The sequence below is a fragment of the Aethalodelphis obliquidens genome, unplaced genomic scaffold (genome assembly GCF_003676395.1).
Source record: "Aethalodelphis obliquidens isolate GAN/ISIS:26980383/991018 unplaced genomic scaffold, ASM367639v1 scaffold70, whole genome shotgun sequence".
NCBI lineage: Eukaryota > Metazoa > Chordata > Mammalia > Artiodactyla > Delphinidae > Aethalodelphis > Aethalodelphis obliquidens.
The window spans coordinates 3,605,078-3,619,290 of record NW_020838014.1 but is presented as its reverse complement, the minus strand read 5'-3'; the positions used below and the strand labels follow the sequence as shown (position 1 = coordinate 3,619,290).

Below are 14,213 nucleotides of genomic sequence, written 5' to 3'. Positions count from 1 at the left end.
TCCCACTGACTGGCTGTATTAGCCAGTTCAGGCTGCCATAACAAAATACCATAGACTGGCTTTAACAACAGAAATGTATTTTCTCACAGTTCTGGAGGCTGGGAAGTCCAAGATCAATGTGCCAGCCAAGGGCTCCCTTACTGGCTTGTAGATGACTGCCTTCTTACTGTGTCCTCACATGGTGGGAAAGACAGAAAGAGAGTGGGGTGAAGAAGAGCTCTCATAAGGACACTAATCCTGTTGGGTCAGGGCCCCACCCTTATGACCTCATTTAACTTTAATTGCTTCCTTGAAGGCCCCATTTTGGAATACAGTCACATTGAGGGTGAGGGCTTGAACATATAAATTTTAGGGCACACCATTCAGTCCATAGCATCAGGTTTGTGGCTTTGAGCAAGTTGTCTAAGCTGTTTCTCTGTCTGTAAAACAGACAATTATATAAAATTGATAATTTTATCTACCCCATACCTTTGCAGTAAGCATTCAATATCACCTCTATAAAGTGCTTAGCAGAGTGTCAGTTGTCAAGAGCTAGTTTCACTCACATAGAAGCAAATTCTAGGACTTCATTCCATTAGGGTGACCAAGAAGGATCAGAGATTTGAGATTGTTAGGGAAGAATGGGGAACATGCAAACCAGTTCTGACCCTGACAAGGAGAGGCAGAAAAGGACACAAGAAAGCGAAGTGCTAAGAAAAGAGGATGTGCAGTCCACTGCTGGATGGCCTAGATGCTAGAAAGTTTCTCCTTGTATTAAACTAAAAATCTTTCCCCAACATTTCTACCCATTCACCCAAGTATTGTCCCTAGGAAGTGTTCTCTGGAATAACACATGGAACTGGCCCATGCCCGTTTCCATATGACAAATTTTTGAAAATAGCTATTATGTCCCCCACCTAAGTCTTTTATTTCCCAGGCTAAACATTCCCAGGTCCTTCAATCATCCCTGTATGAAAGGGTTTCCAGCCCCCTTACTGCGGCGAGCCGTTTCCGACCAGCAGAATAACGAGCCGCCACACGCAAGATTCTTCTCGTATCACACTTTATTGGAGCACAGCTTGGTTGAAGAAAGATGGAAGGAAGACACCGCAATCCTATAGCAGTCTGCTTATATAGGGATTAAGAACATGTGTCGCTCTGTGATTGGCTTTCGCCGATGGTGCGATTTGTGAGCCAGCATCGGATAGGTCGCTACTTTAAAACCTCATTAGTATACTTAGCGCAAGCGCAGTGGCCACAGGAAGGATGACTCAGCTTATTTCAGCTTCCTGCCGCGTAGCAGTTAGCTGACCGCGCCCTACACCTTACTATCCTGGTCAACCCTCTCTGGACACACTCTAATTTGTCCATGTTCCTCTTCAAATGTGGTGTCCAGAAGGAAATACAATACTCCAGATGTGGACTGGCCAGCACTAATTACAATAGGACTATTAACTCCTTTGATCCACATAGTATATATCTATCAATGGAGCCTAAAATTACAAAAACTTTTTCAGCTCCCACATCACTCTAGATTTTCCTTTCAAGTTTATGGTAAATTACAACTGCTTAGTTTTTTGTTTTGTCTTGTTGTTTTCTCACTATTATTAGACCAGGACTCCTCCATCTCCCATTTTACCAGTGATTATTTAGCTTAAACACAGGCATGTGGCTTACTGACTAGTGAGACTTAAAGTCTTTGTGGGCAGGAACTATGTCTAACTCATCGTGTTATTTCAGAGCCTAGCACAGTGCCTGGCTCACTGATGTGTTAGCTATACCTTCTACCTGCTGCTCGCCACCATGATGAGAGCCTAAGGAATAAAGACACCAAGAATGCACCAGGCAAAAGCTTGATCTTTACTCCTAATTATAGGTTTGGCCTCCAAATCCCTATAATGTCTCCCACCCTGGCAACCTGAACAGGAGCACCTTTGACCCTAGCAGGACTTCTGTGAACTCAAACAAGCCCATCTGATGGCAAACACAGCAGGGAAGAAAAAGAAAAGGAAAGAGAAAAGAACACAAGAGCAAACTGGAAAGGGGTGAATATAAGAGCATTTGCTCAGTCCAGCTCCATTTATAATTGCATTATTCCTTCCACTAAGAGCCCCACCCCTTCTATTTTGAGCACCCTGTGAGAGGAGGGGGAAGCCTTGAGCTCCCCCTAGAGGCGAGAGCATGAGACTAATAAGAGATGCTCAATAACTTGAATGATCACTGATGTTGGGTTCTGTATGAATCTTAATCTCATAATCCAACATACTGACAGATCCTCTCATCTATTAGGAAGGATAAGGCCAACCTGGAGCTTTTAAAGAAACATCAACAAATGTGACCTTAGTCCAGGGAACTCATTGCAAACTCTCTTTGTCTGAGCACTAACTCCTTCACTTGGTTTATTTGCTTGCTCCTATCAGCTTTGGACCCCAGGCAGACTTCCACAGACTTGCGAGTCTTGTACTTGCTTAACTTGGACCTGAGCTTTCTTATTCATAAATTTGTTCATCCAAGTCAAGGGCTGTATAAGAACTGGGATAAGCTGGTGAGAAAAATCAGACATGGGAAAAGAAAAATCACCTTATGGTCTAGTGAAGGAGCAAGATATCCCACAAATAAAAGAAACTGCAACCATGATGAGTGTTACAAGTACAAGTACATGGGACCGTGAGCACAACAGAGGGGTTTGACCTAGTTGGGGAGGAGGAAATCATGTGTGAGGTAAGGGATGAGTGGGATCAACCCGGTGAGGATGAAAGTGAAGAAGTTTCCAGGCGGAGACAATAGCCTTATGCAAAAGGTCTGGTGGAGGAAAGCCCAGAAGGTCCTAGAAGTTGAAAAGAGGCCAGCATGGCTAGGACAGAACACAGAAGAGGGAGGTGGCAGGAAGACGAGGCTATGGAAGAGAGCTGCTTGGCTTGTCACCAAGACCTGATTCCAGATTAAGTCCGATCTACAACCAGGTTTATTTAAACTCGATTGTCAAATAACTCTTAATTCACCTTTTCCATCCTGTCTTCAAGGCTTTCATGAGCTACACTGTCAATGCCTTGAGGAAATCAAAATAAATTATGTGCGTATGATGACCCTGATTGGGTCTATCATGGATCTTAGAGATAGAACTTCAAGCATGAGTACAGGGTTTTTGTTTGATTTTCTTATTTAACATGGAGTTTTTGAACCTACTGAAAAGCATAAGGAAGCAAGAAGAAGGAGAAACTATGGGTGCTAGAGAATATTTGATGTGGGTGAAAATCAAAGTCCTTCATGAGAAAACACTAGGTGCCTCTCTGATATCTTTCTCTGAATAGTTTCACCATTCCCTAAGGATAACATCATTCAGCTATGTTTTTCATTCGTTCAATGTTTTTCCTTGTTGGTAAGAAATCAGCTGGTGACCATGCAATTTTAAGCCCATTTTCCTTTCATTCCAGGACTATTTAACACTGGCTACAAATCTGTAACCAAGCGGTAACATCCTCTACTTTTATTGTTCTTTCATTTAATCATCATTCTTTCAACAAACACATATTAAGTTTTTACTATGTGCTAGACACTGAGGATAAAAATATGAATAAGACAAGAGTATTTGCCCTCTGAGAGCTCACAGTCAAGTGGGAAAACCAGGCATGATCCAATTAGTTAGTAATGGAATAGATATGAATATGATAAATGGTAATGTGAGGTGAGAGAAAGCTCTTAGCTCTGCCTACCAAGGCAAAGGGGGACTTTTACAGGAAAGACATTTGAGCTGAGCCTTGGAGCACACAAGGACAAAAGGAAGTCCCAGGCAGAGAAAATGGCATTTGCAAAGGCAGGGAGGCAAAGGAAAGAGTGGAATAGTGGGTAACCATAGGAAAGTGGTTTGGACAGAGTCCAAGATGTCCATAGGAGTCAGGAGAGAGATGAGGCTGGAAAAGTAGGTAGGAATCACTCATGATGAGTTTTGAACCTTGTTCTCCAGAATTTAGATGTTGTCCCATAGGCAATGGTAAGCCTGTAAAGCTCCGATTTTTACTTTCGAAAGATCACTCGGATAGTCACGTGGAGGATAATTTGTAATCATGAAGAGTCAAAGAGAATTTTAACGCATCTGACACCAATGACTGGTTGGTCCATATACATTTGGTGATTTACATATGGTGCTACCTTGATTTGTTTGACAGAAAATCTAAACCTTAATGACAATCACAGGATCTCTGGAAAGACAGCTGGAGTTGCCTCCATTTTTCCCAAAGTGTGTTCCACAGGACACTAGTCCTATGGGGTGTTAGCAGGTGTTAAGTAGTGGGGAAAATGTCTGCCAATTATATCTAGGTTATTACCCATAGGGAGTAGAGTAGCCTTAAAGGTAAACCAAATGAGATAAAGCAAAGAAAGTGCTTCTGTGTTTCTTCAAGAAGACATCAAAGAAGATATATAGGTATAGGTAACTACAGACACAGATACAACCACTTGCTTTTCTTTTTGTGATGCTTTCCTTGGACTTGTGCTAAAATGGGCTGAAAATGGTACTCTCTGAGCACACAGATACTAAGAGTAGGAAGAAAGCAGTTTCAGCTTCAGCCAGGCAGCAGGGAGAAACTAATTTGTAATTCAAGAATTGGTTGTACAGCTTTCTAACCCCTGGAAAAGGGGCCAGGTGAGGTAGGTGGTACCAGCCAGGCTGATCAAGGTAAGGAGGAGGTTCAAGGAGCCAGGCTAAGTCATAAAAAGAAGTGGCCAGGGGCAGAGAAGAGCAGAGATCCAGGACATGAGTATACAACTATAATGACCACAGGAGAATGCTTGAGTATCAAGATAAAGAACCCAAGTCTGACATCAAGCCTGGGCCTGAAAAGAAGATCAAGTAGGAGATCAGGTCCCAAGTAAATGCAGAGATGGAGTAGGAAGTTGGGATCAAGATGTGAATGAAACAGAAAGCTCTGGGTCTTTCTCCATGTACAGAGATGGGTAGCTCAGAGCATCTTCTTATGAGACCTGGCTGTGCAGTGCCAGAGCATGGGAGTCACCCTGCACTGAAGCATAGCATCTGGGTAGGCAAGGTCATCCATACACAGATAAACTGGGTCCTCCCCCTGGACTAGAAGTTACTGGGTAGGAATCACCTGATCCTTCTTAGCTACTCCAGCATCTCACACACAACTTGGTACAACGGTAGGCGCTCAGTTAAGATTTTCTGAACAAATGGCTGAATAGATTCTCTAAACTAAGCTTCCCTCACATTGCCAACCTTCCTGACCTCTAGGTCCCAAAGGAAGTTCTACCTGGATACGGAATGTCTTTGTAGAGTGATTCTCCTTGTTACAGCCCAATGGAAAGGTGTGAAGACCTTATGCTCGTTGAGATGTCAACTTCCAATCTCAACAGGGAAATGATACCAGGTGGCAAAGCCACCCTAGTGGAACATCAAAACTGACACGTTACCCTCTCCTCTCCCTTTTCCTACTTCATCCCAACACTGGGCTGAACTATCAACACGAGGAAGCTGAGTGAGAAGGAAACACAGGCCCATAGGATGGCTTCCCAACAAGAGAACTTAAATTTTTAATGATAGTATTAACTAAGGCTTATCAATCTGCAATTTTGTTAGACAAATTTAAACTATAGACATGTTATATTGTGTTATTTTGAGTTATTTTTGTTTTCCCAGTTTCTATAACCATGAAAGAGTTTTGGCATGATTATCCTCTCACATGAAGGGAGGGGAGGGGTCTTAACGCCTTGAATGGCATATGGGTCCACACGGTGGGGGATCCATTTCAAGAAGAGGCATTTAATTAACAGGCAAAATGCCAGAGCCTAGGAAATCTAACAGTACCCAACTCCTACCAAGCAGAGGATGGCATTTCAGAGTACTTTCCATGGTGCCATCCTTCCCATGGTTTGCATACACAGGGAGGACCAACGGAGCTGCTACATGCAGTTTTGTATTTGCAGGAATGTGAAAAAGATAGAAACCAGGGTCCATGGCAGTCAAGTTAAAACCAAGCTGATTCGGTTGCACAACAATGTGAATGTGCTTAATGCCACTTAACTGTACACTTAAAATGGTTAAATGGTAATTTTTATGTTATATTTTACCATAATAGCTTTTTTTAAATGAGCAAATAGAATAAAGGCTGGGGGAGGAAGGATGAAAGCAAGTTGATTCTTTATAACCTGCACAGAGGGAGGGGAGCAGTGGCACAGTTGATCCAGAAACATTTTTACTTGGTTTTGGATTGCAATTTAGGAGCCCGTGTGTGACTGATAACGTTGCTAGGTATGTTCACCTTATCCATCAACACCATCCAACACAAGAGAAGAGAGTGCTGCAGGGCACTGAGTACTCTGAAAAGAGGACCACGGGCCACCACTGGCCACATGCAATCTGCAGAGCTAATGGACAGGAACTGGGCCACCACTGAGTGGAAAGGCTGGGCTATCTCCGTGCTGCCCACGAGGCTAACTGATGCTCAGCTGAGCTGACCCATTCATTCTCCTCCCCTGACCCACATGTGTGGGCAGGGTCTGGTCAGAGCTGTTCTGGAACACGGTGACAGGCAGAGCCTTCCATATGCTCACACCCAAGGTTTTATCCACAGAAATTCTATTAGTTCCATATCATGGAGGCTGTCCAAGGAACCCTCAGCTCAGGGACACTCCTTGTCCTGCTCAAAGGCAGTGACAAAAGTGACAGCACTTAATGTCTGAAGAGGAATTCACAAGAATAGACTTGCAAAATAGTCCAGCATCAGATGTTGGTGACACTTACTGCCTGATGTCCTCAGTCTAACACTGGTGATAGGACAATCTCAGGTCTGGCTGGGAAGAGGGCTTTGCAGGCTCTCTCTCTTCCCTAACGGTAGTCTCCCTTCCAACTTAACAAACACTAATCAGACAGCGATTATGTAAGATTCTGGGACCACTGGGAGAAATTATACAAGATCCTGTGGCCATGGCACTGCCAGCACTCAGACCTTAGACCTCAGGCTCTGGCTCTCCTAGGAGGGGTGTAGAGCCCAATGGGTACCGGCTCCAAACCAATCCATCAACACATATTCATGCCACTGTCTTATTCATCTTGGGTTCCTACCAGCACAGGTATCCTCCTCTCATCCCTTTGCATCCTTGGAAACCTCATTCCTTGTACTCTTTCCTTGTGGTCTAAGCTAAAGTCTGACACTTCCTGAGGCACCATCCTCCCTACCACCCTCTCCAGGGCTTCTCATTCTGCCACTCCCCGTGTAACCTAGGTTAAGTGGGAGTGGAGAGGGAGTAGCATCGGGCTCCCATCGCTGCTTCCATCTCCTGTAACAGTCTCTCCCCATTTAGGGCTTTGCCACAGTGCTCACTCCTCCTCATGACCACCAACTATGGAAAGAATACAAGCAACCTTAAGATACAGCTCAGAATCGCTGTTCATCCTGCCAGTTTTACCTTCTGATTTCCTCAGATCTGTTCTCTCTCTCCCTGTAACCACTGCCCTGCTGTAGACCCTCAACATCTCTTGCCTGAAATATTGCAGTAGCTTCCTCACTGATGTATCTGTGTCTGGTCTTGTTGCCCTCATACCTGCCCCCCAGGCCTATACTATTTAAAACACAAATGTTACTGTAATACTTCCCAAGTGGTTGTGACCTCATAGATGTAACTAACACTTATTGAGGGCTTTCATGGTGCCAGACCCTGGGCTACGTGCTCTACATGTTACTATTATTGTCCCCATTTAACAGAAGAGGCATCCACAGTTGAGACAGACTAAATCAAGATCACACAGTCAAGAAGTGTCTTAGATGGAATTCAAAGATCTAACTGTCCAACTCCAGATCCTAAGCACCTAACCCTTGGCCACTGAAGAAGACATCGTTAGCACTCACGAGCATTCCCAGTTCTCTGCTCCCTCCAGGCACAAGGGAGGATTACACTGCTCACCCCCTTAAAAGTTAAGAGTGGTCACCTTACCTGTTTTAGTCAGTGAGAAGTGAAGGGAAGTGACAGGGGTCTTGTTCTGGTGGAAGCATTTAAGCACCAGTATGCAATTATCCGTACTCTTCTCCCGTGCTGCAGTGAAAACTCCAAAGCTTTCTGTCGAGATGGTGAAATCATACGAGGGCAGAGCCCTTGTCAGCCTAGGTCCTGAGTGCCCAGGTTGAGCTGAGTCCCCCATCAACCTACAGGGTTGAAGCATGAACAAGAAATAAACCTTTGTTTTATGAACCTTTCAGCCGCTAAGATTTGGTAATACTATAGAAACACACACATACACTCAACACACACGCATACACTCACACTCACACACACACACACACACACAATTTAGCTTGTCTTGATAAATACGAATATATTGCCATGCCTCAGTTACAATAACCAGGCTCTGGTCTTCTTGCAAAAGCCTTCTTATATTCCAGTTTTGTTCACTGCATTTACTAGCTATGCAAACTCAAACAAATTGCCTACCTCTCTGAGTCTCAGTTTCTTAATTTATGAGTGTTGAAGTAGAGCTTAAGTTAAATTTTATTCAACAAATCCTTACAGAGAGTAAGCGCCAGGCACCGTGCTGGGTGCTAGTTGATATGGAAAGCCTTTTCTACATCTGGGTCTGGGTCTGTCCTGACCCACTGTCTAGGACCATCGTCCAGAGCTCACTGCTGGGAGCAAACCTGGGGTCAAGCCCTGGCTCTGCCACTTACTAGAGTGCCCGTGATTACACAGAGTGAGACTGTGGGTGAGTTATGACTCAATCTCTCTGTCTCCATGTCATCATTTAGTAAAGCAAGAACATTTATTCCTACCTACCAGGTCTGTGGGGAGGGGCAAATAAAGTGTGTGTATATAACTCCAAGGATGGATCCACTGGTGATAGAAACATATCTGGTATTAGTCATGGTGTCACCTCTTACTTGCTGTGTGACCTTGAGCATGTTACTTAGACATTTTATGCCTCAACTCCTCCATCTAGAAAGAGAGAATAGTAATGGTACCTCTGCCTCCATTGGGTTTTAGTGAGAACTATTGAATTCTTGACACATGGTAGCACTCAACAAATGTTCATTACTCCAAAGAAAGACACTTTACACATACCAGGCTGTTTATATGTTTTTATGTGTGTGTGATATATACTCTCAAATTTTACAATTATTGATTCAATGGCTATTTCTCCCACCTTGAAGATAGGGACTGGGTCTTTTTCCTCTTCACATCTCCAGTACCTGGAGAGCAGACTGGTTGAATAACTGTTTGCGGGATGAACTGAATGAATTTATCACATTTTTCTATTATCTTCTTTCTATCTTCCTGAAGAAAACTCAATCTCTTGGCCTTAGAAAGTCACAGGCTTTTCTGGGGAGTGTCTAGTTGTCAAAGAAGCCGCTTCTCACAAATGTTCAATCTGACCTGACAAATGGAGAGAAGGGCTTGGGGCCGGGTGGGAAGGCGTGTGTAAGCTCACCAAATTGCCTCAGTCTCTGGGTCATGTTTTTCTGCAGTCTGAGAGGTTTTGTTTTTTATTTAAAGAAACAAAACAGTTTCCAAGGAAAACTCATTTTGTTATGGTTCAAAACCATTTCATTTGTGATATTATTTCCTCTGCTGAGCTTTCAACTTTCTAAATCCCTCTGAGGCTGGAACAGCTCCAGGGCTGTGAGTGCTCTTGAGGCGGGGGTGGGGGAACGGAGGACGGGGAACGAATCCCTCCTTTGCAGAGCCCACCACTGGCTGCAGAGCCTGGAGATGCAGCTCAGAGAAATAAATCACTATCCTCCAGGTTTCCATTCAGATCCATTCAGCAGCACCCTTGAAAGTGGACCCTTCCATGGCTTTTTAATCATGGAACTTTCCCTGGAGAAAGCGTCGGGTCTGTGGCCAGACACAGCGCAGCTGAGGTCATCAGGGCTGGTGAGGGGAGTGTCTCTGGATGGTTTTGTGGCCAACAGTTGGGGTTGCTTTATCACATCTGAGGGAAACATCAGTGGAATCCCACATAGTGACTATCTGTCCTCACAATTCATGATCACAGAGCACTCCTGATTTTCCTCCAACCCCTCTAATGTGTTGTGCAACTTGAGAGTGGCCAAAGAAAAGATCTTCCTTCATGTGGTGGCTCTGCCCTCGTAACATGTTTAAAGCTGTTCTGCGAGTGACCTGGAGGCTTTTGAGGCTTTTCTTGAGCAAGGAGGAAAATTCAGCCTGGGTCATGGAATTCATGGACGTAAATTCTCCCAAGTAAGAGCCGTCCCTCTCTCCTCTGCACCAGCACAGTGAGGGGCAGGACTGATGGGCCAATGTTTCCCTTACAGCTTGAGAGGTGGTCCAGACCAAGGACAGGAGGCTACACTGAGATCAATTTTGGATCAATATAAGGCTGAACTTTCTAGCATAATTTAAAAAAACAACAAAAGAAAAACTGCCTTGAATGGTGTGAGTCTACTGTCACTGGAATTGTTTAAACAGACTAAACACCAGGCAGAAAAGTCATAGAAGAGATTCAAACAAATGAATGTTAACATTAGGTGACCTTAGTCATCCCTTTCAATCCAAAGGTGCTGTGATTGGATTAAAACGTGTTCATTTAACAAACAGTAAGAGCCTGGTATGTGTGCTATGCTCCTTGAGGTCCCAAGAGACATGTAGGAACCAGTGAAGACTCAGTCCTTGTGCTTAGCCTTACTCAGGAAACAAGACACCTGTGTCAGTTAGGATCACCTAGTTACATTAATTCTAGAAACTTAAATCAATCAGTGCTTAAATTCTCATATATGGTACATGTCTTTCATAAGTCATGGAAGTGGGACTCTGCTCCACATCATCTTCAGGGATCCAGGCTGACAGAGGGTTGACTCTGTGGACTGTCACAGGTCACTGCAACAGTAGGAGAAGAAGAGAGTCATGCACTGACTCTTCAGCTTCTGCCTGCTTGTGACACTTGTCAATTCTGCTTTGGATTGGCTAAAGCACGTCACATGGTGTGACTAACAAGAGGTAGGTTAGGTACAATCCTACTGGGCCCACGAGGAGGAGAACCAGAAATACTGACGAGCAGGACTAATGTCTATCATATCACAAAAGCATGCAACAACTGGACAACAATATAAAACAGTATGTAATCAAGACTAAATGAAGATAGTGCTAGATGAAAGATTAATGAATGAATGAATGAGAAATCCATGTCAGTTGGATAATAAGAGAAGATTCTGTGGCAGAAGTAGGACATGAACACAGCATTAAAAGTGAAGAAGTAAGTACGTATGAGGTAAAGAGAGGAAAACAGCACCTCCAGAAGAGGTGAGAACAGCAGAGAAAATTGGGAAGGGAAGAAAAATTGTCTAAAGCAGCCCTGGAGAATAGTGGAAGATGAAGTTCATGGAGGATTTTGACTGTGGGCTGAGTTTGGAACTAATTTTGATAAGATAATCAACAGGGAATCACTGAATTTCAGTTTAATTATACATGGCATACTTTTGGAGCACCTACTACTGTAATATTGCAGGAGGCATAAATACTAGTAAAATATTTCCTGTCTTCTAGGAGCTGACAAAACCTTAGGAAATAAAAGTTACCCTGTAATACAGGCAGAATCTGTGGTTTCATAGCAGAAACAGAAAGACAAAGTGTAAAGATGGGAAACACACTGTAAATGTAGGTGGAGGTGGCAAGGGAAGAAAGGGAGACAGGTGGCCTGATGTACTCAGGTGATTAGGGGAATGGCCACACCCTGCAGTGCATCTGTGCTTCCCCAGCCACACCAGGCCCAGTGCAAGAATTAACTGGTATTTCCCACCAAATTCTTCTCAGTTATTTCATGACATCACCAAAGGGGAGTTTACCTGTTCTCTCAAACACAGTCTACCTCAGGCAGGGCCACAGCTCCTTTCCTGCATTAGCTGTTTACAGTGAATGAATTCCAGGGGTTGGCTGACCTGGCATAATAATAGTAATAATAACAACAACAACAACATCCAACATTTACAGAAGACTAACAAAATGGATCAGTCAGGCACGTTATTGCCTTTACTCCTTATAACACCAGATGAGAAACCTGAGGTTCAAATATTATGCATCTTCTCCAAGATCACCTGGCTGGGTAAATGTCAGAGCCAAGATTCAAATCCAGATCTTTCATACTCTATAGTATTGCCTTGAGACTAAGGACTACCTCTTATACACCTTTATAGACCTCATCAGCACAATGCCTGGCACAGAAAAGAAATCAGTGTTTACTGAAAGGGTTAAAGGAATACAAAATCAGACAGTTGAAGTCAGATTCCTGTAGTGGCAAATATATTTTCTTTTTAAGAACAAGGAATGCATGTTAATGAATCAGGAGAAGGGAGGTAGTGAGAAGGGCTCTAAGAAATGTTGACAGTAGGCAGTGGAGGCCAGAAAGAAGAGGTGGGATTGCTGGGACCAGTAGTAAGCAGCATCTTGTATTTTTACAGCCTTTACCATTTCTAAATTGCATCCATTAAATTCCTTCAATCTACTTTATAAATGAGACAACTAAGACTCAAAGGGTCTCAGATAAGGATTATTCACCCCCAAAGTCCTCTTTACACTTTGATAATCAATTTTCATTGTGCAGACAGATGGCTGGGAGCAAATAAATTAAGGTAGCAGGTATATAGTTCATTAACTTAAAGGAAAAAGTCATGGGGGAAGGAAGCAGATGATTTGGGCTCCCTGTTAAAGACTAGATGAGATGCTTGTGCATACTCAGCAGTCAGGGGGACAGTGTCCTCTAGAATACAGACCAGCAGGCTCTAAGAGAACGACGTGTGTCCAGCCTGAAACCAGGGACTATGGTCCCAACACTTTCTGAAGAAATGAAAGTCATGAGGGGAAAAACCCTGACAGAGTAGGGACAATGGCTGCATAATGTTGCAATCTTTAACAAAATGTAATGGTTATCCATCCAAACCCAACCTCCTTTCTGCAACCCCCGTCCTTTAAGCAAGGGACACAGCAGGGAAGACTTCAGGGATAAGAGGGTGAGCCTTATGTCCAATTTCCCCCCCTTTACATAATTTTCCCTATGTCGAAAGCATTGTCATTAGTGAGGTTCATGAGAATGGGGCAAATAATGGCATAATCCCTTCACATGGGTAATTATTACTGGAAAAAGAAGAGACACATTCTTCATAAACAGTGTTTATCACTTCCTATCATTTTTCCCCCTCTTTTTGGTCCTTGTACCAGAAGTTGAAAAAGTAAAGACACTTTTAAGGTTCCCTTTGGAACACCTGACAAGCAAAGCAGTCCTGGAGAATTCCTTTTGTCCTGTGGCTGGAAAACGGGGTGCCTTGGTTAATTCTTTACATCTAGCATATTGGAATTTGTGTTCACAAATCTGTCTCCTCAACAGTAATAAGAGTGCTCTTGTAATCAGGTAGTACACACTTAGCAGATGTTAGGTCAAAGAAGATAGAGATTCAAAAACGAATCTTGGGGCTTCCCTGGTGGCGCAGTGGTTGAGAGTCCGCCTGCCGATGCAGGGGACACGGGTTCGTGCCCCGGTCCGGGAAGATCCCACATGCCGCGGAGCGGCTGGACCCGTGAGCCATGGCCGCTGAGCCTGCGCATCCAGAGCCTGTGCTCTGCAACAGGAGAGGCCACAACAGTGAGAGGCCCGTGTACCGCAAAAAAAAAAAAAAAAAAGAATCTTGAATGACAATATAGAACCACCCATCTGACGAGTATAAATTAACCAGGGTTACCAAATGCAGTTGTCTTAACTAGTCTTACTTTCCATTCCTGCTCAATGCCAAGTGGAAGATACACACATTCTGCTGCCCACAAGTTCATACCAGTTCCTCCATGATACTCCCTTCTAATTTGCCTCCTGAAGAACAGAGGCCAAGTAGAGCAATTGCGTTAGCTATGGCACTTTGAGATTTATGTAACAGACTTTGGAATCAACCCTCTGTAACTGTGTTTCCTAAGAAGATACCATAATATGAGCCGTTCTACCAAAAAAAAAAAAAATTGCATTGCACTGGCGTGTGCGCTAGTGAGCATGTCTTACCTCCATCCTGGCCATGGCCAGAACTGCTCATCTGTTAATTGCTTTACAATTACCACCAAGCATTACAATTTACCACCAAGAGGTGGGTAAAACTATTTCCCAATTTGGATTTTAAGCTTCCTGAAGACCTGGGCCCCGTTTTTCGGTTTAGCTACATTATCACTCAGGACCAGGGACACAGAAGCCTTAGTAAATCCACCCAGAAATGAGAGAAGGCAGGAGAAAATCCTCC

General features: G+C 43.7%; 1 long non-coding RNA gene across 1 annotated transcript in view; it reads right to left on the bottom strand.

Annotated features, from left to right (window-relative positions):
- The window catches only part of LOC113611734 (uncharacterized), a 68,031-nt gene that overhangs the window by 965 nt on the left and 52,853 nt on the right, over positions 1–14,213 (bottom strand). The window contains exon 2 of the long non-coding RNA XR_003429572.1: positions 7,927–8,135. This is a non-coding gene — a long non-coding RNA (uncharacterized LOC113611734). The remainder of the gene's footprint in view (positions 1–7,926; positions 8,136–14,213) is intronic.